This window comes from Anomalospiza imberbis, unplaced genomic scaffold, assembly GCF_031753505.1.
Source record: "Anomalospiza imberbis isolate Cuckoo-Finch-1a 21T00152 unplaced genomic scaffold, ASM3175350v1 scaffold_88, whole genome shotgun sequence".
NCBI lineage: Eukaryota > Metazoa > Chordata > Aves > Passeriformes > Viduidae > Anomalospiza > Anomalospiza imberbis.
Genome location: NW_027100501.1, coordinates 138,434 through 162,244, shown reverse-complemented (window position 1 = coordinate 162,244; position 23,811 = coordinate 138,434).

The window sequence follows — 23,811 nt, the reverse complement described above, 5'->3', positions numbered from 1 at the left end:
GGTGGGACAGGGACCCCACTCTGAGGTGTTGCTACCTCTGCAGGCTGTCACCGAGAGAGAGGACGAGATGGAGGTGGACATGCAGGCTGATAGAGAGGAGGACATGGAAGTGGATGGAGAAGAGAGTGGAGACAATGCGATGGAGGTGGACATGGAGATTGATACAGAGGAGGAGATGGAAGTGGATGGAGAAGAGAGTGGAGAGGAAGAGATGGAGGTGGACATGCAGATGGATACAGAGGAGGAGATGGAAGTGGATGGAGAAGAGACTGGAGAGGAAGAGATGGAGGTGGACATGGAGATTGATACAGAGGAGGAGATGGAAGTGGATGGAGAAGAGACTGGAGAGGAAGAGATGGAGGTGGACATGCAGATGGATCCAGAGGAGGAGATGGAAGTGGATGGAGAAGAGACTGGTGAAGAAGAGATGGAAGTAGATGTGGAAGAGGAGATGGACGTGGAAATGGAAGAGTACCTTGAGGACATGGACATTGATGAGAAAGATGAGGAAGAGGCCATGATCTTGGGATGAAGAGCAATACCAGCAGCAGGACAGGCATGTGGTCCCCACAGGCAGAGCGGGTCCCCTGCTGCCAGGCTGGGACTGGGCTGGGTGGTCCCTGCTCAGGGATGTGGGACCCAGTGCATTGGGTTCTGGTGGCCATCCCCAGCCTGTGCTGCGCTTGCTGGGCCAGCCTGGGGGCACATGGAAGAGCCCTCTCTGCCTGATTGGAGTGACCGTGCCTCTTGCTTTTCCTCAAGGACCGATGGAGATCCCGGACAGAGATGCCACCCTTTTGTACATACGTTGTAGAGTTTGTTGTTGTCTTTAGGCTATAGGTTTTAGGGCTTCTTTTTGTCTTCTGTAAATACGTTTCATAGACTTTTGTTAGATATGTTCTTAGGTATATACGTTCCATAGATAGTTGTTGTTACAAATATTCTTACAATGTAAATGTGTTCTGTGTTTTCTTTGCTGTTTTTCTGAAAATAAACAAGCTTTATTTTTCACACCCCAGTTCTCTTTCCATTTGCTTCAGGCACAGGTAGCATTTGCAAAGTTGTGGTTTCCGCTTGCTCCAGGTTCCCAGGGCTGGAGGTCGGTGGGGGCGCTGGCACAGCCACAAGCGTTTGTTTGGGGGCAATATTGGGAAGGGGGTGGGAGAGGGGGCACAGGGGGAGGTGGGACCCACTGAGGCTCCCCCAGGTCACCCCAGGACCCCCAGGCCCCGTCCCAGCCCCCCCAGTTCCCTCCACAGCCCCGGCTGAGGGGGGCTCAGCCCAGGAGCCGCCGTCGTTCGGGGCTCCCCCGAGGGCAGCCGCCAACGGGAGAGCTCCCGGCTCGGAGAGGCCCCAGCAGAGGAGGGGATCTTGTCCCTCCTCGAGTGCCCTGAAGGGTCTTCAGGCCCCTCTGAAGAGGAGTTTTTCTCTTTTTAGGGATGTTTGGGGGGACCTCACCCCTCCAAGGGTGTTTTTTCCTCCCCATTTTCAGGTGTTTGTGGGGCCACAGCCCCACAAGCCCCTTTTCAGGGGTGATCATGACAGCTTTAAGTGACATTTTTCTGGGGGACTCACTCCAAGCCGCTGTAGGGGATGTTTTGCCCCCCAGGGTGGATTTCTGGGGTTTAAGGGCCCCCGCTCTGGTCGGGTCCCACTCTAACTCCCCTGAAGAGGCCAACACCACTCCTGCTGATTCCGGCAGCGGAGCCCTAGGAGGGTTGTAAGAGTTGAAATTTTTAAATTTCATTTTTATTCTATTTTATTTAAATTCAAATTTATTGATTTTTAGTTTTATTATAACTCCTTGAGAGGACAGCAAGGACATTCAAGGGCAGGAACATTTTTTCCTGGCTGGTGACTGGAATTTCAGACCCTGGCAGTGTGTGCAGAACCACACAGACTGGGATCAAACATGGGCTGGGATCACCTGGACTGAGATCCTATGGACTGGGACCATATGGAATGGGACCATAGGGATCAGGACGGTACACACTGGGATAAACTGGGTTGAGATTCTATGGACTGGGACCACATCGACTGGGATTGCACAGACTGGGATCCCATGGACTGGGAAAAAGCATTGGCTACCATTGGCTACCATCCACATAGAAAGGTGGCCACCTCAAGTTGTCTTGATCCTTTTTGGGTGTCCCATCCCCCTCTTTCCCCCGCCTTCCCCATCGTTCCCCCAGTCCCCGCTCCCCTCCCCCGTGTTTGGTTTTGGGGGTTCCAGGCCCCTCCTGCTCCGTGGGGGGGTCCCGATCCCTCTTTGGTTTAATTTGGGGCCCCCAACCCCTTCTCACCGCGACCCCCGCGGCCGGGGGGGCTCTCAGCACCACCAGTGCCACCAGTCCGGCCCCAGCTGCCCCCGCACGCCCCATCCCCATCCCCAGGGTCACCTCCCCCCTGCCCAAATTCCGCTCCCGGGGAGCGCTGGGCGCTGCGGGTCCGCCTGGCGACTGAGGAGTCATCGAGAACAAGCGCTCTGATTGGCTAGAAATGGCCCCGCGCAGTCTCTGATTGGCTAGCGCATTGAGAAGCGCTGTGATCTGCCTGGCAACCGAGGAGCAGCGCTATCGCAGGCGCTGATTGCCTGAAAATCGCCGGCCCGGCAACTGAGTTGTCAGCAGCGCCGCGCGCTCTGATTGGCCAGGAGCTGTTTTGGGGTGGGGACGGGGGGAACTGGGGACCCCCAGGAGCCCCCCGGCTTTGGGGGTTTCCATCCCCCCTCGGCCCTCGGGGCGGCCCTGGGGCCACCCCAACACCCCCAAAGTGGGGAGGGTCCCCGGAGCCGTTTGGATCCCCCAAAAATGGGCTGGAAGCGGCAGGAGCCGCCCCAAAAAGGGATTGAAGGCTCCGGTCCGGGAATGGGGGAGGCTCCGGGGATGGCTCCGATCCGGATCGGGGCGGGCTGGGATTGAGGGAGGGTCCGTTCAGCGACTGGGGAGGGGTCTGGGACTGGGTCAGGGGCTGGCATTGGGGAGGGTTTGGGAATTGGGGAGGGGTCTGGGATCTAGGGGATTGGTCCATCTCGGGATTGGGGCAGGGTCGCTCCCTGGGGGAGGGGTCCATTATTGGTCCAGGGCCTCTCCCCTTCCCGAGCCCAATCCCGTTCCTGATCCTGTTCCCGATCCCAATCCCATTCCCATTTCTGTTCCCGTTCCCGATCTCATTCCCGACCCCGATCCCACTCCCATTCCCGATCCCGATCCTGTTCCCAGTCCCGGTCCCGCCGCTGTTTCCAGGAAATGGCTCTGCTCTCAACCCCGACCCCAAACCCAGCGGGTCAAACACCCCAGATCCTGGGGTCAACTCCCCCCGACCCCAAATCCTGGGGGTTCAAACACTGGGGGGGTCAAACACCCTCAAACCCAAACTCTGGGATGTCAAGCCCTACCCCCCCCCCCCAGCCCCGAACCCCAAATTTTAGGATCAAACCCTCCAAATCCCAGATCCTGGGGTGTCAAACACTCCCCAATTCCCAAACGATGGGGTTAAATACCCCTGATTTTGCTGATGGAAAAAAAACTTCTTTTCAGGGTTGGACGACCTGGTTGCGACAGCGGAACCCTTCTAAAAGACGGATGCTAAGAGACATAAGCGGTGCTGTGGGAACAGGATTGGGAATTCTAAATAGCATTGATTCAGAAGTATTAATGAACACATTGGCTGCCACCACTAGATTTGACCAAATTCCAACAACCACTGCAGTCGTCCTTATTGGCCTTGGGAAGACATCAGCGCTTGCTATCAAACATATTACCAAGTTGGGAGGAAGCAAGCGTAAATGATCACAAATTGGTAATTGATGCACTCGGTGCCACACAAAAGAACGTTTCTTTAGCTCTCAGCTGTATCCAGGCTCAATTAGGGATGCAGTCGGTTGCTGCCTCGATTATAAGAGAAGGTGAAGAAGGCACTTTTCCTACTGAGATTCGGAAAATAGTTTGGGACAGTGCCGCTGATTTTGAAAAGGAATTCCAATCCCGGTGGAACCTAGTGAACTTTACCTATGACCCCATCACAAACATAGCCACAGCTTTGGTGTTAACCGTACGTGATGCCTCAAGTGCGTTTGGTATTCCCCATCATTGCACTAGGACTGGGACACATATGGAGCCACTGGGAATGTGCTGGGGGCAACTGGGACCACGCTGGGGGCAACTGGGGACAAGGGTGAGTGACTGGGGCCCTGCTGGCAGAGACTGGGATCATACTGGACTCATACTGGGATCTTACTGGGAGTGACTGGGACTATTCTGGGGGCAAGTGGGAGAACTGGGAAAACACTGGATGGCACTGGGAACAACGGGAACAGTGCTGGGGGCAAATTGTATCATAACGGGGAATGACTGTCAGCAACTGGGCTCCTGCTGGGAGCAGCCCCTGGCGGCCCCGGGAGCCCCGCACCCCTTTCCCGGCCATGCCGCCCCTCCAGCCCCAGCACCCCCCATTGCCGGGGTGCCGGCACTGCCAGGGGTCCCCCCCTCTCGGGTTCCCCGCTGGGGCTTCTGGGGCTCTCCTCTCTCGGGGCTCCCGCTCAGGGCAGCCGCGGCTCTCCCGGGGCTCCCCAAAACCGGTGTCCCCCCGACGGGGCTCTGCCGCCACCCACACTGGGATCCCCCAAAAACACCTCTCGGGGACCCCCCGATGTCCCCCCGAGGGCCAGCTGCGGCTCGGCTTTGGAGCCCTGCCAGCTCCAAACATCCCTCCCAAAGAACCCGAACCCAGGCACCCCCCAGGATATTTGGGCCGAGCTCCCCCTCCCTGGGCACCTGCGGGATGGGGGCGATGCTCCCGGGGTGCTGCGAGCTCAGGCAGCGCCAGGGCCACGCGATTCCTTCTCTCCTCTCCTCCGGCTGCTCCCTGCTGCCGCTGCGCCTCTTCCTCCCTCCCTCCTCCTCCTCCCCCGCTCCGGGATCCTGAACCATGAGGGGAAAGGAGCGAGGAAAGGGCAGAACCGTGAGGGGAAAGGAGCGAGGAAAGGGCGGAACCGTGAGGGGAAAGGAGCGGGGCCAGGGGGACGCGCTGTCCTAAAAAAGCCCGGTTTGACCCAAAATCACCCAAAAGGGCATCAAATGCAGCCTACATCCACATGGTTCGGCCTGACACCAACCAAATGGGATTAAAAGTATCCAGAGGGCTCTAAAATCCAACCAAAGGGGCTTAAAACTGCCCCAAGTGTTTTATAGCCCTCAAGAAATGGCTTAAGATCACCCATAAATCTTTCAAATGTGACTAAAATCCACCCTGAAAGTATCTGGTCCAGCCTAAAATCATCCAAAGGTATCTAAAATCACCAAAATGTCCCTGACACCAACACAAGAAGACCTAAAATCACCCTAAAAAGGCTTGGTTCAACCTAAAATTGCCCAAAGCAGCAAAAAACCCTACTTAAATGCACCCAAAATACACAAAAAAGGGACCTAAAATCACCCACACAGGATTAGGATTCACCCATATGGGCCCAGTTTTTCCTAAACTCACCCAAATGGGCCCCAGCCCCACCCACATGGGCCTAAAATCATCCAAAGGGGTCTGAAATCCCCCCTAAACCCCACCAGATTCGGCCTCAAATCAGCCACAGGGGCTGAAAATCCACCCAAAAAGGCTCGGGATCCCCGCAAGGGATCTGAAGCCCACCCTAAACCTGCCCGGTTCGGCCCAAAATCCCCCAAAGGGGCCGAGCCCGAGGCCGAGCCCGGGATCGGCTCCGGGGTCGCTCCGGGACCTCCGCGTTCGCTCCGGGCAGTTTTGGCCGCGGCCCCGGACGGGCCTGGGCGGGACCGGGAGGGACCAGGGAGGGCTCGGGAGGGGTTTGGGCATCTGGGGCTTTTTTGGGCTTTGGGGAATTGTGTTGGGAGTTTATGGGGAATTGTTGGGGTTTTTGGGGAGAATTATTGGGTTTGGAGGCAGTTGGGGGATTTTGGGGAGTTTGGTTTTAAGGGGTTTTATTGGTGCTTTGAGGGGGAAGTTGTTTTCCTGGGGGTATTTGGGGGTTAATTGAAATTTTTTGTGTTTTCTTTAGAATTTTGGAAGGTTTTACTGGGATTTTGTGGGGATTTTGTGGGATCCTCTGGAATTATTTCTGGGTTTTATTGGGAATTTTAGGGGATTTGGAGGCAATTTATTGGAATTGTGGGGGCATTTAGTGGGATTCTTTGGGGATTTGGGTTTGTTAGGAATTTTAGTGGGGATTAGGGGGGGTTTTGTAGGTTTTTTCTAGGTTGTTGTCAAGATTTCTTTGGACTCGTGAGTATTTTGTGGGGCTTGTTGTGGTTTTGGAGACATTTTTGGGAGGATTTGTGGGGTTTAATTGGGATTTTGTGGGCTTTTATTGGGATTCGAGGGTGTTCTAATGGGAATTTGTGAAATTTAATTGCGATTTCATGGGGTTTATTGGGACTTTCAGGGGTTTAAAGGAGACTTTGGTGCCTCTCAGCCCTTCCCCACACCCTGGGACAACTCCAAAGCCCCCCAAAATTCCACTGAAACCCCCCAAAATCCCCCAAAAATCCCAATTAAAAACTCCTAAACACCAAAGAATCCCACAAAATCCCAATGGAAACCACCAAAATTAAAAAAAAAAAAAAAAAAAACAAAAAAACCCAAAAAAACCGCCCAAAAATTTCAATAAACCCCCCAAAAAATAACCACCCCAAAACCCTAAAAAATCCCTAAAATCCGAAATCCTCAAAACCCACAAAACCCCCATAACCCCACAAACCCAGTAATTCTCTCCAAAATCCAATAATTCCCCCTAATCTCCCAACAAAATCCCCCAAAGCCCATACATGCCGCCAAAATCTCCCCAAAATCCCCCCAGAGCGCCCCAGACTCACCGGGGGCAGTCCTGGATCAGGGGGCACCGGCCGGTGGAACAGGAGCCACCTCAGGGGGCCCGCGGTGCTTTTTGGGGAGGGGGCACCATGGGAGACCCCCCAAAAATGGGGGGGGGGGGAACCCTCTGGCACCCCCTCCCAAGAAAGCCCTCTCCCCCGGTTCAGGAATAGCCAAATTCAAGAAAATGTAAACCAGGCTTGACTTTCCAGAAATTATTTTTGGCCGGGTTTAGCTGCACCCTCCAGGCTCAGGATCACCGGTGTATTTGCAGGTTTTGCTCTGCATCACCAGCCTGCCCAGACTCTGCTCGGTGTTTCACAAATGGAGAAGACAATGGATAATGTGCCAAGCTTCCTTGCAAACAGCAACACCTGCATCAGCATGACAGAAAAGAAGGGAAAAAAAAAAAAAAAGAAAATAATCAGCGGTTAGAACAGAGCCAGTGTCCCACCATCTTCCCCTCCACTGTTATTATAGAGGCAAACCTGGGCCTAAAGCTTCCACCTCTCAGTTCCTGATGCTGTTTGACTTCAGCCTTGACTCCCCCTGATCTACCTGACTGCCGTCCAAGTGGGGCTGGGGATGCTCAGCCTGGAAAGAGGAGACACTGGGGAGGCCTCCCTGCAGCTCTGCAGGACTGGAAGGGTCCCACAGGAAAGACGGGGACAGTGTTCAGCCGGGCCCGTGGCAACAGGACAAGGGGGGATGGCTTTCAACTGCAGGAGGCTGATTGAAGTTGGATCTGAGGGAGCTGCTCTTTTACACGGAGGCTGCTGAGGCACTGGCCCAGGCTGTGGATGCCCCATCCTTGGCAACAGGGCTGTGAGCAGCATGGGCTGGGGAAGATTGCTCAGCTCGGAACAAGATGCTCTTTAGATCCACTGTGATGTCACAGATGTGATGTTCCAGCAGGAACTTCCAGCATCCAGCAAAGAGCACAACACAACCACTGGCCCTTGTGTCAGCCCACCCTGTGCCAGCCCTCGTGCCAGCTCACCCTTCACCATGTTCCCTGTCACTCTTCTCGTCACCTGCGCCCTGATACTCCCATCAGTCCTGAAAGCTCTCTGTTGCCTGGATTTTGTCATCCGTCCCTGCAGGATGCTCACATTTGTCCTGAGGAAGGTACAGTGCCATTCCATGGAGGTGGACACCCCCCAGCTGCCCGGCTGGGCTGGAGTTCTGTGGGGATGGGGTGGGACAGGGACCCCACTCTGAGGTGTTGCTACCTCTGCAGGCTGTCACCGAGAGAGAGGACGAGATGGAGGTGGACATGCAGGCTGATAGAGAGGAGGACATGGAAGTGGATGGAGAAGAGAGTGGAGACAATGCGATGGAGGTGGACATGGAGATTGATACAGAGGAGGAGATGGAAGTGGATGGAGAAGAGAGTGGAGAGGAAGAGATGGAGGTGGACATGCAGATGGATACAGAGGAGGAGATGGAAGTGGATGGAGAAGAGAGTGGAGAGGAAGAGATGGAGGTGGACATGGAGATTGATACAGAGGAGGAGATGGAAGTGGATGGAGAAGAGATTGGAGAGGAAGAGATGGAGGTGGACATGCAGATGGATCCAGAGGAGGAGATGGAAGTGGATGGAGAAGAGACTGGTGAAGAAGAGATGGAGGTAGATGTGGAAGAGGAGATGGACGTGGAAATGGAAGAGTACCTTGAGGACATGGACATTGATGAGAAAGATGAGGAAGAGGCCATGATCTTGGGATGAAGAGCAATACCAGCAGCAGGACAGGCATGTGGTCCCCACAGGCAGAGCGGGTCCCCTGCTGCCAGGCTGGGACTGGGCTGGGTGGTCCCTGCTCAGGGATGTGGGACCCGGTGCATTGGGTTCTGGTGGCCATCCCCAGCCTGTGCTGCGCTTGCTGGGCCAGCCTGGGGGCACATGGAAGAGCCCTCTCTGCCTGATTGGAGTGACCGTGCCTCTTGCTTTTCCTCAAGGACCGATGGAGATCCCGGACAGAGATGCCACCCTTTTGTACATACGTTGTAGAGTTTGTTGTTGTCTTTAGGCTATAGGTTTTAGGGCTTCCTTTTGTCTTCTGTAAATACGTTTCATAGACTTTTGTTAGATATGTTCTTAGGTATATACGTTCCATAGATAGTTGTTGTTACAAATATTCTTACAATGTAAATGTGTTCTGTGTTTTCTTTGCTGTTTTTCTGAAAATAAACAAGCTTTATTTTTCACACCCCAGTTCTCTTTCCATTTGCTTCAGGCACAGGTAGCATTTGCAAAGTTGTGGTTTCCGCTTGCTCCAGGTTCCCAGGGCTGGAGGTCAGTGGGGGCGCTGGCACAGCCACAAGCTTTTGTTTGGGGGCAATATTGGGAAGGGGGTGGGAGAGGGGGCACAGGGGGAGGTGGGACCCACTGAGGCTCCCCCAGGTCACCCCAGGACCCCCAGGCCCCGTCCCAGCCCCCCCAGTTCCCTCCACAGCCCCGGCTGAGGGGGGCTCAGCCCAGGAGCCGCCGTCGTTCGGGGCTCCCCCGAGGGCAGCCGCCAACGGGAGAGCTCCCGGCTCGGAGAGGCCCCAGCAGAGGAGGGGATCTTGTCCCTCCTCGAGTGCCCTGAAGGGTCTTCAGGCCCCTCTGAAGAGGAGTTTTTCTCTTTTTAGGGATGTTTGGGGGGACCTCACCCCTCCAAGGGTGTTTTTTCCTCCCCATTTTCAGGTGTTTGTGGGGCCACAGCCCCACAAGCCCCTTTTCAGGGGTGATCATGACAGCTTTAAGTGACATTTTTCTGGGGGACTCACTCCAAGCCGCTGTAGGGGATGTTTTGCCCCCCAGGGTGGATTTCTGGGGTTTAAGGGCCCCCGCTCTGGTCGGGTCCCACTCTAACTCCCCTGAAGAGGCCAACACCACTCCTGCTGATTCCGGCAGCGGAGCCCTAGGAGGGTTGTAAGAGTTGAAATTTTTAAATTTCATTTTTATTCTATTTTATTTAAATTCAAATTTATTGATTTTTAGTTTTATTATAACTCCTTGAGAGGACAGCAAGGACATTCAAGGGCAGGAACATTTTTTCCTGGCTGGTGACTGGAATTTCAGACCCTGGCAGTGTGTGCAGAACCACACAGACTGGGATCAAACATGGGCTGGGATCACCTGGACTGAGATCCTATGGACTGGGACCATATGGAATGGGACCATAGGGATCAGGACGGTACACACTGGGATAAACTGGGTTGAGATTCTATGGACTGGGACCACATCGACTGGGATTGCACAGACTGGGATCCCATGGACTGGGAAAAAGCATTGGCTACCATTGGCTACCATCCACATAGAAAGGTGGCCACCTCAAGTTGTCTTGATCCTTTTTGGGTGTCCCATCCCCCTCTTTCCCCCGCCTTCCCCATCGTTCCCCCAGTCCCCGCTCCCCTCCCCCGTGTTTGGTTTTGGGGGTTCCAGGCCCCTCCTGCTCCGTGGGGGGGTCCCGATCCCTCTTTGGTTTAATTTGGGGCCCCCAACCCCTTCTCACCGCGACCCCCGCGGCCGGGGGGGCTCTCAGCACCACCAGTGCCACCAGTCCGGCCCCAGCTGCCCCCGCACGCCCCATCCCCATCCCCAGGGTCACCTCCCCCCTGCCCAAATTCCGCTCCCGGGGAGCGCTGGGCGCTGCGGGTCCGCCTGGCGACTGAGGAGTCATCGAGAACAAGCGCTCTGATTGGCTAGAAATGGCCCCGCGCAGTCTCTGATTGGCTAGCGCATTGAGAAGCGCTGTGATCTGCCTGGCAACCGATGAGCAGCGCTATCGCAGGCGCTGATTGCCTGAAAATCGCCGGCCCGGCAACTGAGTTGTCAGCAGCGCCGCGCGCTCTGATTGGCCAGGAGCTGTTTTGGGGTGGGGACGGGGGGAACTGGGGACCCCCAGGAGCCCCCCGGCTTTGGGGGTTTCCATCCCCCCTCGGCCCTCGGGGCGGCCCTGGGGCCACCCCAACACCCCCAAAGTGGGGAGGGTCCCCGGAGCCCTTTGGATCCCCCAAAAATGGGCTGGAAGCGGCAGGAGCCGCCCCAAAAAGGGATTGAAGGCTCCGGTCCGGGAATGGGGGAGGCTCCGGGGATGGCTCCGATCCGGATCGGGGCGGGCTGGGATTGAGGGAGGGTCCGTTCAGCGACTGGGGAGGGGTCTGGGACTGGGTCAGGGGCTGGCATTGGGGAGGGTTTGGGAATTGGGGAGGGGTCTGGGATCTAGGGGATTGGTCCATCTCGGGATTGGGGCAGGGTCGCTCCCTGGGGGAGGGGTCCATTATTGGTCCAGGGCCTCTCCCCTTCCCGAGCCCAATCCCGTTCCTGATCCTGTTCCCGATCCCAATCCCATTCCCATTTCTGTTCCCGTTCCCGATCTCATTCCCGACCCCGATCCCACTCCCATTCCCGATCCCGATCCTGTTCCCAGTCCCGGTCCCGCCGCTGTTTCCAGGAAATGGCTCTGCTCTCAACCCCGACCCCAAACCCAGCGGGTCAAACACCCCAGATCCTGGGGTCAACTCCCCCCGACCCCAAATCCTGGGGGTTCAAACACTGGGGGGGTCAAACACCCTCAAACCCAAACTCTGGGATGTCAAGCCCTACCCCCCCCCCCCCAGCCCCGAACCCCAAATTTTAGGATCAAACCCTCCAAATCCCAGATCCTGGGGTGTCAAACACTCCCCAATTCCCAAACGATGGGGTTAAATACCCCTGATTTTGCTGATGGAAAAAAAACTTCTTTTCAGGGTTGGACGACCTGGTTGCGACAGCGGAACCCTTCTAAAAGACGGATGCTAAGAGACATAAGCGGTGCTGTGGGAACAGGATTGGGAATTCTAAATAGCATTGATTCAGAAGTATTAATGAACACATTGGCTGCCACCACTAGATTTGACCAAATTCCAACAACCACTGCAGTCGTCCTTATTGGCCTTGGGAAGACATCAGCGCTTGCTATCAAACATATTACCAAGTTGGGAGGAAGCAAGCGTAAATGATCACAAATTGGTAATTGATGCACTCGGTGCCACACAAAAGAACGTTTCTTTAGCTCTCAGCTGTATCCAGGCTCAATTAGGGATGCAGTCGGTTGCTGCCTCGATTATAAGAGAAGGTGAAGAAGGCACTTTTCCTACTGAGATTCGGAAAATAGTTTGGGACAGTGCCGCTGATTTTGAAAAGGAATTCCAATCCCGGTGGAACCTAGTGAACTTTACCTATGACCCCATCACAAACATAGCCACAGCTTTGGTGTTAACCGTACGTGATGCCTCAAGTGCGTTTGGTATTCCCCATCATTGCACTAGGACTGGGACACATATGGAGCCACTGGGAATGTGCTGGGGGCAACTGGGACCATGCTGGGGGCAACTGGGGACAAGGGTGAGTGACTGGGGCCCTGCTGGCAGAGACTGGGATCATACTGGACTCATACTGGGATCTTACTGGGAGTGACTGGGACTATTCTGGGGGCAAGTGGGAGAACTGGGAAAACACTGGATGGCACTGGGAACAACGGGAACAGTGCTGGGGGCAAATTGTATCATAACGGGGAATGACTGTCAGCAACTGGGCTCCTGCTGGGAGCAGCCCCTGGCGGCCCCGGGAGCCCCGCACCCCTTTCCCGGCCATGCCGCCCCTCCAGCCCCAGCACCCCCCATTGCCGGGGTGCCGGCACTGCCAGGGGTCCCCCCCTCTCGGGTTCCCCGCTGGGGCTTCTGGGGCTCTCCTCTCTCGGGGCTCCCGCTCAGGGCAGCCGCGGCTCTCCCGGGGCTCCCCAAAACCGGTGTCCCCCCGACGGGGCTCTGCCGCCACCCACACTGGGATCCCCCAAAAACACCTCTCGGGGACCCCCCGATGTCCCCCCGAGGGCCAGCTGCGGCTCGGCTTTGGAGCCCTGCCAGCTCCAAACATCCCTCCCAAAGAACCCGAACCCAGGCACCCCCCAGGATATTTGGGCCGAGCTCCCCCTCCCTGGGCACCTGCGGGATGGGGGCGATGCTCCCGGGGTGCTGCGAGCTCAGGCAGCGCCAGGGCCACGCGATTCCTTCTCTCCTCTCCTCCGGCTGCTCCCTGCTGCCGCTGCGCCTCTTCCTCCCTCCCTCCTCCTCCTCCCCCGCTCCGGGATCCTGAACCATGAGGGGAAAGGAGCGAGGAAAGGGCAGAACCGTGAGGGGAAAGGAGCGAGGAAAGGGCGGAACCGTGAGGGGAAAGGAGCGGGGCCAGGGGGACGCGCTGTCCTAAAAAAGCCCGGTTTGACCCAAAATCACCCAAAAGGGCATCAAATGCAGCCTACATCCACATGGTTCGGCCTGACACCAACCAAATGGGATTAAAAGTATCCAGAGGGCTCTAAAATCCAACCAAAGGGGCTTAAAACTGCCCCAAGTGTTTTATAGCCCTCAAGAAATGGCTTAAGATCACCCATAAATCTTTCAAATGTGACTAAAATCCACCCTGAAAGTATCTGGTCCAGCCTAAAATCATCCAAAGGTATCTAAAATCACCAAAATGTCCCTGACACCAACACAAGAAGACCTAAAATCACCCTAAAAAGGCTTGGTTCAACCTAAAATTGCCCAAAGCAGCAAAAAACCCTACTTAAATGCACCCAAAATACACAAAAAAGGGACCTAAAATCACCCACACAGGATTAGGATTCACCCATATGGGCCCAGTTTTTCCTAAACTCACCCAAATGGGCCCCAGCCCCACCCACATGGGCCTAAAATCATCCAAAGGGGTCTGAAATCCCCCCTAAACCCCACCAGATTCGGCCTCAAATCAGCCACAGGGGCTGAAAATCCACCCAAAAAGGCTCGGGATCCCCGCAAGGGATCTGAAGCCCACCCTAAACCTGCCCGGTTCGGCCCAAAATCCCCCAAAGGGGCCGAGCCCGAGGCCGAGCCCGGGATCGGCTCCGGGGTCGCTCCGGGACCTCCGCGTTCGCTCCGGGCAGTTTTGGCCGCGGCCCCGGACGGGCCTGGGCGGGACCGGGAGGGACCAGGGAGGGCTCGGGAGGGGTTTGGGCATCTGGGGCTTTTTTGGGCTTTGGGGAATTGTGTTGGGAGTTTATGGGGAATTGTTGGGGTTTTTGGGGAGAATTATTGGGTTTGGAGGCAGTTGGGGGATTTTGGGGAGTTTGGTTTTAAGGGGTTTTATTGGTGCTTTGAGGGGGAAGTTGTTTTCCTGGGGGTATTTGGGGGTTAATTGAAATTTTTTGTGTTTTCTTTAGAATTTTGGAAGGTTTTACTGGGATTTTGTGGGGATTTTGTGGGATCCTCTGGAATTATTTCTGGGTTTTATTGGGAATTTTAGGGGATTTGGAGGCAATTTATTGGAATTGTGGGGGCATTTAGTGGGATTCTTTGGGGATTTGGGTTTGTTAGGAATTTTAGTGGGGATTAGGGGGGGTTTTGTAGGTTTTTTCTAGGTTGTTGTCAAGATTTCTTTGGACTCGTGAGTATTTTGTGGGGCTTGTTGTGGTTTTGGAGACATTTTTGGGAGGATTTGTGGGGTTTAATTGGGATTTTGTGGGCTTTTATTGGGATTCGAGGGTGTTCTAATGGGAATTTGTGAAATTTAATTGTGATTTCATGGGGTTTATTGGGACTTTCAGGGGTTTAAAGGAGACTTTGGTGCCTCTCAGCCCTTCCCCACACCCTGGGACAACTCCAAAGCCCCCCAAAATTCCACTGAAACCCCCCAAAATCCCCCAAAAATCCCAATTAAAAACTCCTAAACACCAAAGAATCCCACAAAATCCCAATGGAAACCACCAAAATTAAAAAAAAAAAAAAAAAAACAAAAAAACAAAAAAACCGCCCAAAAATTTCAATAAACCCCCCAAAAAATAACCACCCCAAAACCCTAAAAAATCCCTAAAATCCAAAATCCTCAAAACCCACAAAACCCCCATAACCCCACAAACCCAGTAATTCTCTCCAAAATCCAATAATTCCCCCTAATCTCCCAACAAAATCCCCCAAAGCCCATACATGCCGCCAAAATCTCCCCAAAATCCCCCCAGAGCGCCCCAGACTCACCGGGGGCAGTCCTGGATCAGGGGGCACCGGCCGGTGGAACAGGAGCCACCTCAGGGGGCCCGCGGTGCTTTTTGGGGAGGGGGCACCATGGGAGACCCCCCAAAAATGGGGGGGGGGGAACCCTCTGGCACCCCCTCCCAAGAAAGCCCTCTCCCCCGGTTCAGGAATAGCCAAATTCAAGAAAATGTAAACCAGGCTTGACTTTCCAGAAATTATTTTTGGCCGGGTTTAGCTGCACCCTCCAGGCTCAGGATCACCGGTGTATTTGCAGGTTTTGCTCTGCATCACCAGCCTGCCCAGACTCTGCTCGGTGTTTCACAAATGGAGAAGACAATGGATAATGTGCCAAGCTTCCTTGCAAACAGCAACACCTGCATCAGCATGACAGAAAAGAAGGGAAAAAAAAAAAAAAAGAAAATAATCAGCGGTTAGAACAGAGCCAGTGTCCCACCATCTTCCCCTCCACTGTTATTATAGAGGCAAACCTGGGCCTAAAGCTTCCACCTCTCAGTTCCTGATGCTGTTTGACTTCAGCCTTGACTCCCCCTGATCTACCTGACTGCCGTCCAAGTGGGGCTGGGGATGCTCAGCCTGGAAAGAGGAGACACTGGGGAGGCCTCCCTGCAGCTCTGCAGGACTGGAAGGGTCCCACAGGAAAGACGGGGACAGTGTTCAGCCGGGCCCGTGGCAACAGGACAAGGGGGGATGGCTTTCAACTGCAGGAGGCTGATTGAAGTTGGATCTGAGGGAGCTGCTCTTTTACACGGAGGCTGCTGAGGCACTGGCCCAGGCTGTGGATGCCCCATCCTTGGCAACAGGGCTGTGAGCAGCATGGGCTGGGGAAGATTGCTCAGCTCGGAACAAGATGCTCTTTAGATCCACTGTGATGTCACAGATGTGATGTTCCAGCAGGAACTTCCAGCGTCCAGCAAAGAGCACAACACAACCACTGGCCCTTGTGTCAGCCCACCCTGTGCCAGCCCTCGTGCCAGCTCACCCTTCACCATGTTCCCTGTCACTCTTCTCGTCACCTGCGCCCTGATACTCCCATCAGTCCTGAAAGCTCTCTGTTGCCTGGATTTTGTCATCCGTCCCTGCAGGATGCTCACATTTGTCCTGAGGAAGGTACAGTGCCATTCCATGGAGGTGGACACCCCCCAGCTGCCCGGCTGGGCTGGAGTTCTGTGGGGATGGGGTGGGACAGGGACCCCACTCTGAGGTGTTGCTACCTCTGCAGGCTGTCACCGAGAGAGAGGACGAGATGGAGGTGGACATGCAGGCTGATAGAGAGGAGGACATGGAAGTGGATGGAGAAGAGAGTGGAGACAATGCGATGGAGGTGGACATGGAGATTGATACAGAGGAGGAGATGGAAGTGGATGGAGAAGAGAGTGGAGAGGAAGAGATGGAGGTGGACATGCAGATGGATACAGAGGAGGAGATGGAAGTGGATGGAGAAGAGAGTGGAGAGGAAGAGATGGAGGTGGACATGGAGATTGATACAGAGGAGGAGATGGAAGTGGATGGAGAAGAGATTGGAGAGGAAGAGATGGAGGTGGACATGCAGATGGATCCAGAGGAGGAGATGGAAGTGGATGGAGAAGAGACTGGTGAAGAAGAGATGGAAGTAGATGTGGAAGAGGAGATGGACGTGGAAATGGAAGAGTACCTTGAGGACATGGACATTGATGAGAAAGATGAGGAAGAGGCCATGATCTTGGGATGAAGAGCAATACCAGCAGCAGGACAGGCATGTGGTCCCCACAGGCAGAGCGGGTCCCCTGCTGCCAGGCTGGGACTGGGCTGGGTGGTCCCTGCTCAGGGATGTGGGACCCGGTGCATTGGGTTCTGGTGGCCATCCCCAGCCTGTGCTGCGCTTGCTGGGCCAGCCTGGGGGCACATGGAAGAGCCCTCTCTGCCTGATTGGAGTGACCGTGCCTCTTGCTTTTCCTCAAGGACCGATGGAGATCCCGGACAGAGATGCCACCCTTTTGTACATACGTTGTAGAGTTTGTTGTTGTCTTTAGGCTATAGGTTTTAGGGCTTCCTTTTGTCTTCTGTAAATACGTTTCATAGACTTTTGTTAGATATGTTCTTAGGTATATACGTTCCATAGATAGTTGTTGTTACAAATATTCTTACAATGTAAATGTGTTCTGTGTTTTCTTTGCTGTTTTTCTGAAAATAAACAAGCTTTATTTTTCACACCCCAGTTCTCTTTCCATTTGCTTCAGGCACAGGTAGCATTTGCAAAGTTGTGGTTTCCGCTTGCTCCAGGTTCCCAGGGCTGGAGGTCAGTGGGGGCGCTGGCACAGCCACAAGCTTTTGTTTGGGGGCAATATTGGGAAGGGGGTGGGAGAGGGGGCACAGGGGGAGGTGGGACCCACTGAGGCTCCCCCAGGTCACCCCAGGACCCCCAGGCCCCGTCCCAGCCCCCCCAGTTCCCTCCACAGCCCCGGCTGAGGGGGGCTCAGCCCAGGAGCCGCCGTCGTTCGGGGCTCCCCCGAGGGCAGCCGCCAACGGGAGAGCTCCCGGCTCGGAGAGGCCCCAGCAGAGGAGGGGATCTTGTCCCTCCTCGAGTGCCCTGAAGGGTCTTCAGGCCCCTCTGAAGAGGAGTTTTTCTCTTTTTAGGGATGTTTGGGGGGACCTCACCCCTCCAAGGGTGTTTTTTCCTCCCCATTTTCAGGTGTTTATTGGGGCCACAGCCCCACAAGCCCCTTTTCAGGGGTGATCATGACAGCTTTAAGTGACATTTTTCTGGGGGACTCACTCCAAGCCGCTGTAGGGGATGTTTTGCCCCCCAGGGTGGATTTCTGGGGTTTAAGGGCCCCCGCTCTGGTCGGGTCCCACTCTAACTCCCCTGAAGAGGCCAACACCACTCCTGCTGATTCCGGCAGCGGAGCCCTAGGAGGGTTGTAAGAGTTGAAATTTTTAAATTTCATTTTTATTCTATTTTATTTAAATTCAAATTTATTGATTTTTAGTTTTATTATAACTCCTTGAGAGGACAGCAAGGACATTCAAGGGCAGGAACATTTTTTCCTGGCTGGTGACTGGAATTTCAGACCCTGGCAGTGTGTGCAGAACCACACAGACTGGGATCAAACATGGGCTGGGATCACCTGGACTGAGATCCTATGGACTGGGACCATATGGAATGGGACCATAGGGATCAGGACGGTACACACTGGGATAAACTGGGTTGAGATTATATGGACTGGGACCACATCGACTGGGATTGCACAGACTGGGATCCCATGGACTGGGAAAAAGCATTGGCTACCATTGGCTACCATCCACATAGAAAGGTGGCCACCTCAAGTTGTCTTGATCCTTTTTGGGTGTCCCATCCCCCTCTTTCCCCCGCCTTCCCCATCGTTCCCCCAGTCCCCGCTCCCCTCCCCCGTGTTTGGTTTTGGGGGTTCCAGGCCCCTCCTGCTCCGTGGGGGGGTCCCGATCCCTCTTTGGTTTAATTTGGGGCCCCCAACCCCTTCTCACCGCGACCCCCGCGGCCGGGGGGGCTCTCAGCACCACCAGTGCCACCAGTCCGGCCCCAGCTGCCCCCGCACGCCCCATCCCCATCCCCAGGGTCACCTCCCCCCTCCCCAAATTCCGCTCCCGGGGAGCGCTGGGCGCTGCGGGTCCGCCTGGCGACTGAGGAGTCATCGAGAACAAGCGCTCTGATTGGCTAGAAATGGCCCCGCGCAGTCTCTGATTGGCTAGCGCATTGAGAAGCGCTGTGATCTGCCTGGCAACCGATGAGCAGCGCTATCGCAGGCGCTGATTGGCTGAAAATCGCCGGCCCGGCAACTGAGTTGTCAGCAGCGCCGCGCGCTCTGATTGGCCAGGAGCTGTTTTGGGGTGGGGACGGGGGGAACTGGGGACCCCCAGGAGCCCCCCGGCTTTGGGGGTTTCCATCCCCCCTCGGCCCTCGGGGCGGCCCTGGGGCCACCCCAACACCCCCAAAGTGGGGAGGGTCCCCGGAGCCCTTTGGATCCCCCAAAAATGGGCTGGAAGCGGCAGGAGCCGCCCCAAAAAGGGATTGAAGGCTCCGGTCCGGGAATGGGGGAGGCTCCGGGGATGGCTCCGATCCGGATCGGGGCGGGCTGGGATTGAGGGAGGGTCCGTTCAGCGACTGGGCAGGGGTCTGGGACTGGGTCAGGGGCTGGCATTGGGGAGGGTTTGGGAATTGGGGAGGGGTCTGGGATTGAGGGGATTGGTCCATCTCGGGATTGGGGCAGGGTCGCTCCCTGGGGGAGGGGTCCATTATTGGTCCAGGGCCTCTCCCCTTCCCGAGCCCAATCCCGTTCCTGATCCTGTTCCCGATCCCAATCCCATTCCCATTTCTGTTCCCGTTCCCCATCTCATTCCCGACCCCGATCCCACTCCCATTCCCGATCCCGATCCTGTTCCCAGTCCCGGTCCCGCCGCTGTTTCCAGGAAATGGCTCTGCTCTCAACCCCGACCCCAAACCCAGCGGGTCAAACACCCCAGATCCTGGGGTCAACTCCCCCCGACCCCAAATCCTGGGGGTTCAAACACTGGGGGGGTCAAACACCCTCAAACCCAAACTCTGGGATGTCAAGCCCTACCCCCCCCCCCCCCAGCCCCGAACCCCAAATTTTAGGATCAAACCCTCCAAATCCCAGATCCTGGGGTGTCAAACACTCCCCAATTCCCAAACGATGGGGTTAAATACCCCTGATTTTGCTGATGGAAAAAAAACTTCTTTTCAGGGTTGGACGACCTGGTTGCGACAGCGGAACCCTTCTAAAAGACGGATGCTAAGAGACATAACCGGTGCTGTGGGAACAGGATTGGGAATTCTAAATAGCATTGATTCAGAAGTATTAATGAACACATTGGCTGCCACCACTAGATTTGACCAAATTCCAACAACCACTGCAGTCGTTCTTCTTGGCCTTGGGAAGACATCAGCGCTTGCTATCAAACATATTACCAAGTTGGGAGGAAGCAAGCGTAAATGATCACAAATTGGTAATTGATGCACTCGGTGCCACACAAAAGAACGTTTCTTTAGCTCTCAGCTGTATCCAGGCTCAATTAGGGATGCAGTCGGTTGCTGCCTCGATTATAAGAGAAGGTGAAGAAGGCACTTTTCCTACTGAGATTCGGAAAATAGTTTGGGACAGTGCCGCTGATTTTGAAAAGGAATTCCAATCCCGGTGGAACCTAGTGAACTTTACCTATGACCCCATCACAAACATAGCCACAGCTTTGGTGTTAACCGTACGTGATGCCTCAAGTGCGTTTGGTATTCCCCATCATTGCACTAGGACTGGGACACATATGGAGCCACTGGGAATGTGCTGGGGGCAACTGGGACCACGCTGGGGGCAACTGGGGACAAGGGTGAGTGACTGGGGCCCTGCTGGCAGAGACTGGGATCATACTGGACTCATACTGGGATCTTACTGGGAGTGACTGGGACTATTCTGGGGGCAAGTGGGAGAACTGGGAAAACACTGGATGGCACTGGGAACAACGGGAACAGTGCTGGGGGCAAATTGTATCATAACGGGGAATGACTGTCAGCAACTGGGCTCCTGCTGGGAGCAGCCCCTGGCGGCCCCGGGAGCCCCGCACCCCTTTCCCGGCCATGCCGCCCCTCCAGCCCCAGCACCCCCCATTGCCGGGGTGCCGGCACTGCCAGGGGTCCCCCCCTCTCGGGTTCCCCGCTGGGGCTTCTGGGGCTCTCCTCTCTCGGGGCTCCCGCTCAGGGCAGCCGCGGCTCTCCCGGGGCTCCCCAAAACCGGTGTCCCCCCGACGGGGCTCTGCCGCCACCCACACTGGGATCCCCCGAAAACACCTCTCGGGGACCCCCCGATGTCCCCCCGAGGGCCAGCTGCGGCTCGGCTTTGGAGCCCTGCCAGCTCCAAACATCCCTCCCAAAGAACCCGAACCCAGGCACCCCCCAGGATATTTGGGCCGAGCTCCCCCTCCCTGGGCACCTGCGGGATGGGGGCGATGCTCCCGGGGTGCTGCGAGCTCAGGCAGCGCCAGGGCCACGCGATTCCTTCTCTCCTCTCCTCCGGCTGCTCCCTGCTGCCGCTGCGCCTCTTCCTCCCTCCCTCCTCCTCCTCCCCCGCTCCGGGATCCTGAACCATGAGGGGAAAGGAGCGAGGAAAGGGCAGAACCGTGAGGGGAAAGGAGCGAGGAAAGGGCGGAACCGTGAGGGGAAAGGAGCGGGGCCAGGGGGACGCGCTGTCCTAAAAAAGCCCGGTTTGACCCAAAATCACCCAAAAGGGCATCAAATGCAGCCTACATCCACATGGTTCGGCCTGACACCAACCAAATGGGATTAAAAGTATCCAGAGGGCTCTAAAATCCAACCAAAGGGGCTTAAAACTGCCCCAAGTGTTTTATAGCCCTCAAGAAATGGCTTAAGATCACCCATAAATCTTTCAAATGTGACTAAAATCCACCCTGAAAGTATCTGGTCCAGCCTAAAATCATCCAAAGGTATCTAAAATCACCAAAATGTCCCTGACACCAACACAAGAAGACCTAAAATCACCCTAAAAAGGCTTGGTTCAAGCTAAAATTGCCCAAAGCAGCAAAAAACCCTACTTAAATGCACCCAAAATACACAAAAAAGGGACCTAAAATCACCCACACAGGATTAGGATTCACCCATATGGGCCCAGTTTTTCCTAAACTCACCCAAATGGGCCCCAGCCCCACCCACATGGGCCTAAAATCATCCAAAGGGGTCTGAAATCCCCCCTAAACCCCACCAGATTCGGCCTCAAATCAGCCACAGGGGCTGAAAATCCACCCAAAAAGGCTCGGGATCCCCGCAAGGGATCTGAAGCCCACCCTAAACCTGCCCGGTTCGGCCCAAAATCCCCCAAAGGGGCCGAGCCCGAGGCCGAGCCCGGGATCGGCTCCGGGGTCGCTCCGGGACCTCCGCGTTCGCTCCGGGCAGTTTTGGCCGCGGCCCCGGACGGGCCTGGGCGGGACCGGGAGGGACCAGGGAGGGCTCGGGAGGGGTTTGGGCATCTGGGGCTTTTTTGGGCTTTGGGGAATTGTGTTGGGAGTTTACGGGGAATTGTTGGGGTTTTTGGGGAGAATTATTGGGTTTGGAGGCAGTTGGGGGATTTTGGGGAGTTTGGTTTTAAGGGGTTTTATTGGTGCTTTGAGGGGGAAGTTGTTTTCCTGGGGGTATTTGGGGGTTAATTGAAATTTTTTGTGTTTTCTTTAGAATTTTGGAAGGTTTTACTGGGATTTTGTGGGGATTTTGTGGGATCCTCTGGAATTATTTCTGGGTTTTATTGGGAATTTTAGGGGATTTGGAGGCAATTTATTGGAATTGTGGGGGCATTTAGTGGGATTCTTTGGGGATTTGGGTTTGTTAGGAATTTTAGTGGGGATTAGGGGGGGTTTTGTAGGTTTTTTCTAGGTTGTTGTCAAGATTTCTTTGGACTCGTGAGTATTTTGTGGGGCTTGTTGTGGTTTTGGAGACATTTTTGGGAGGATTTGTGGGGTTTAATTGGGATTTTGTGGGCTTTTATTGGGATTCGAGGGTGTTCTAATGGGAATTTGTGAAATTTAATTGTGATTTCATGGGGTTTATTGGGACTTTCAGGGGTTTAAAGGAGACTTTGGTGCCTCTCAGCCCTTCCCCACACCCTGGGACAACTCCAAAGCCCCCCAAAATTCCACTGAAACCCCCCAAAATCCCCCAAAAATCCCAATTAAAAACTCCTAAACACCAAAGAATCCCACAAAATCCCAATGGAAACCACCAAAATTAAAAAAAAAAAAAAAAAACAAAAAAACAAAAAAACCGCCCAAAAATTTCAATAAACCCCCCAAAAAATAACCACCCCAAAACCCTAAAAAATCCCTAAAATCCAAAATCCTCAAAACCCACAAAACCCCCATAACCCCACAAACCCAGTAATTCTCTCCAAAATCCAATAATTCCCCCTAATCTCCCAACAAAATCCCCCAAAGCCCATACATGCCGCCAAAATCTCCCCAAAATCCCCCCAGAGCGCCCCAGACTCACCGGGGGCAGTCCTGGATCAGGGGGCACCGGCCGGTGGAACAGGAGCCACCTCAGGGGGCCCGCGGTGCTTTTTGGGGAGGGGGCACCATGGGAGACCCCCCAAAAATGGGGGGGGGGGGGAACCCTCTGGCACCCCCTCCCAAGAAAGCCCTCTCCCCCGGTTCAGGAATAGCCAAATTCAAGAAAATGTAAACCAGGCTTGACTTTCCAGAAATTATTTTTGGCCGGGTTTAGCTGCACCCTCCAGGCTCAGGATCACCGGTGTATTTGCAGGTTTTGCTCTGCATCATCAGCCTGCCCAGACTCTGCTCGGTGTTTCACAAATGGAGAAGACAATGGATATTGTGCCAAGCTTCCTTGCAAACAGCAACACCTGCATCAGCATGACAGAAAAGAAGGGAAAAAAAAAAAAAAAGAAAATAATCAGCGGTTAGAACAGAGCCAGTGTCCCACCATCTTCCCCTCCACTGTTATTATAGAGGCAAACCTGGGCCTAAAGCTTCCACCTCTCAGTTCCTGATGCTGTTTGACTTCAGCCTTGACTCCCCCTGATCTACCTGACTGCCGTCCAAGTGGGGCTGGGGATGCTCAGCCTGGAAAGAGGAGACACTGGGGAGGCCTCCCTGCAGCTCTGCAGGACTGGAAGGGTCCCACAGGAAAGACGGGGACAGTGTTCAGCCGGGCCCGTGGCAACAGGACAAGGGGGGATGGCTTTCAACTGCAGGAGGCTGATTGAAGTTGGATCTGAGGGAGCTGCTCTTTTACACGGAGGCTGCTGAGGCACTGGCCCAGGCTGTGGATGCCCCATCCTTGGCAACAGGGCTGTGAGCAGCATGGGCTGGGGAAGATTGCTCAGCTCGGAACAAGATGCTCTTTAGATCCACTGTGATGTCACAGAT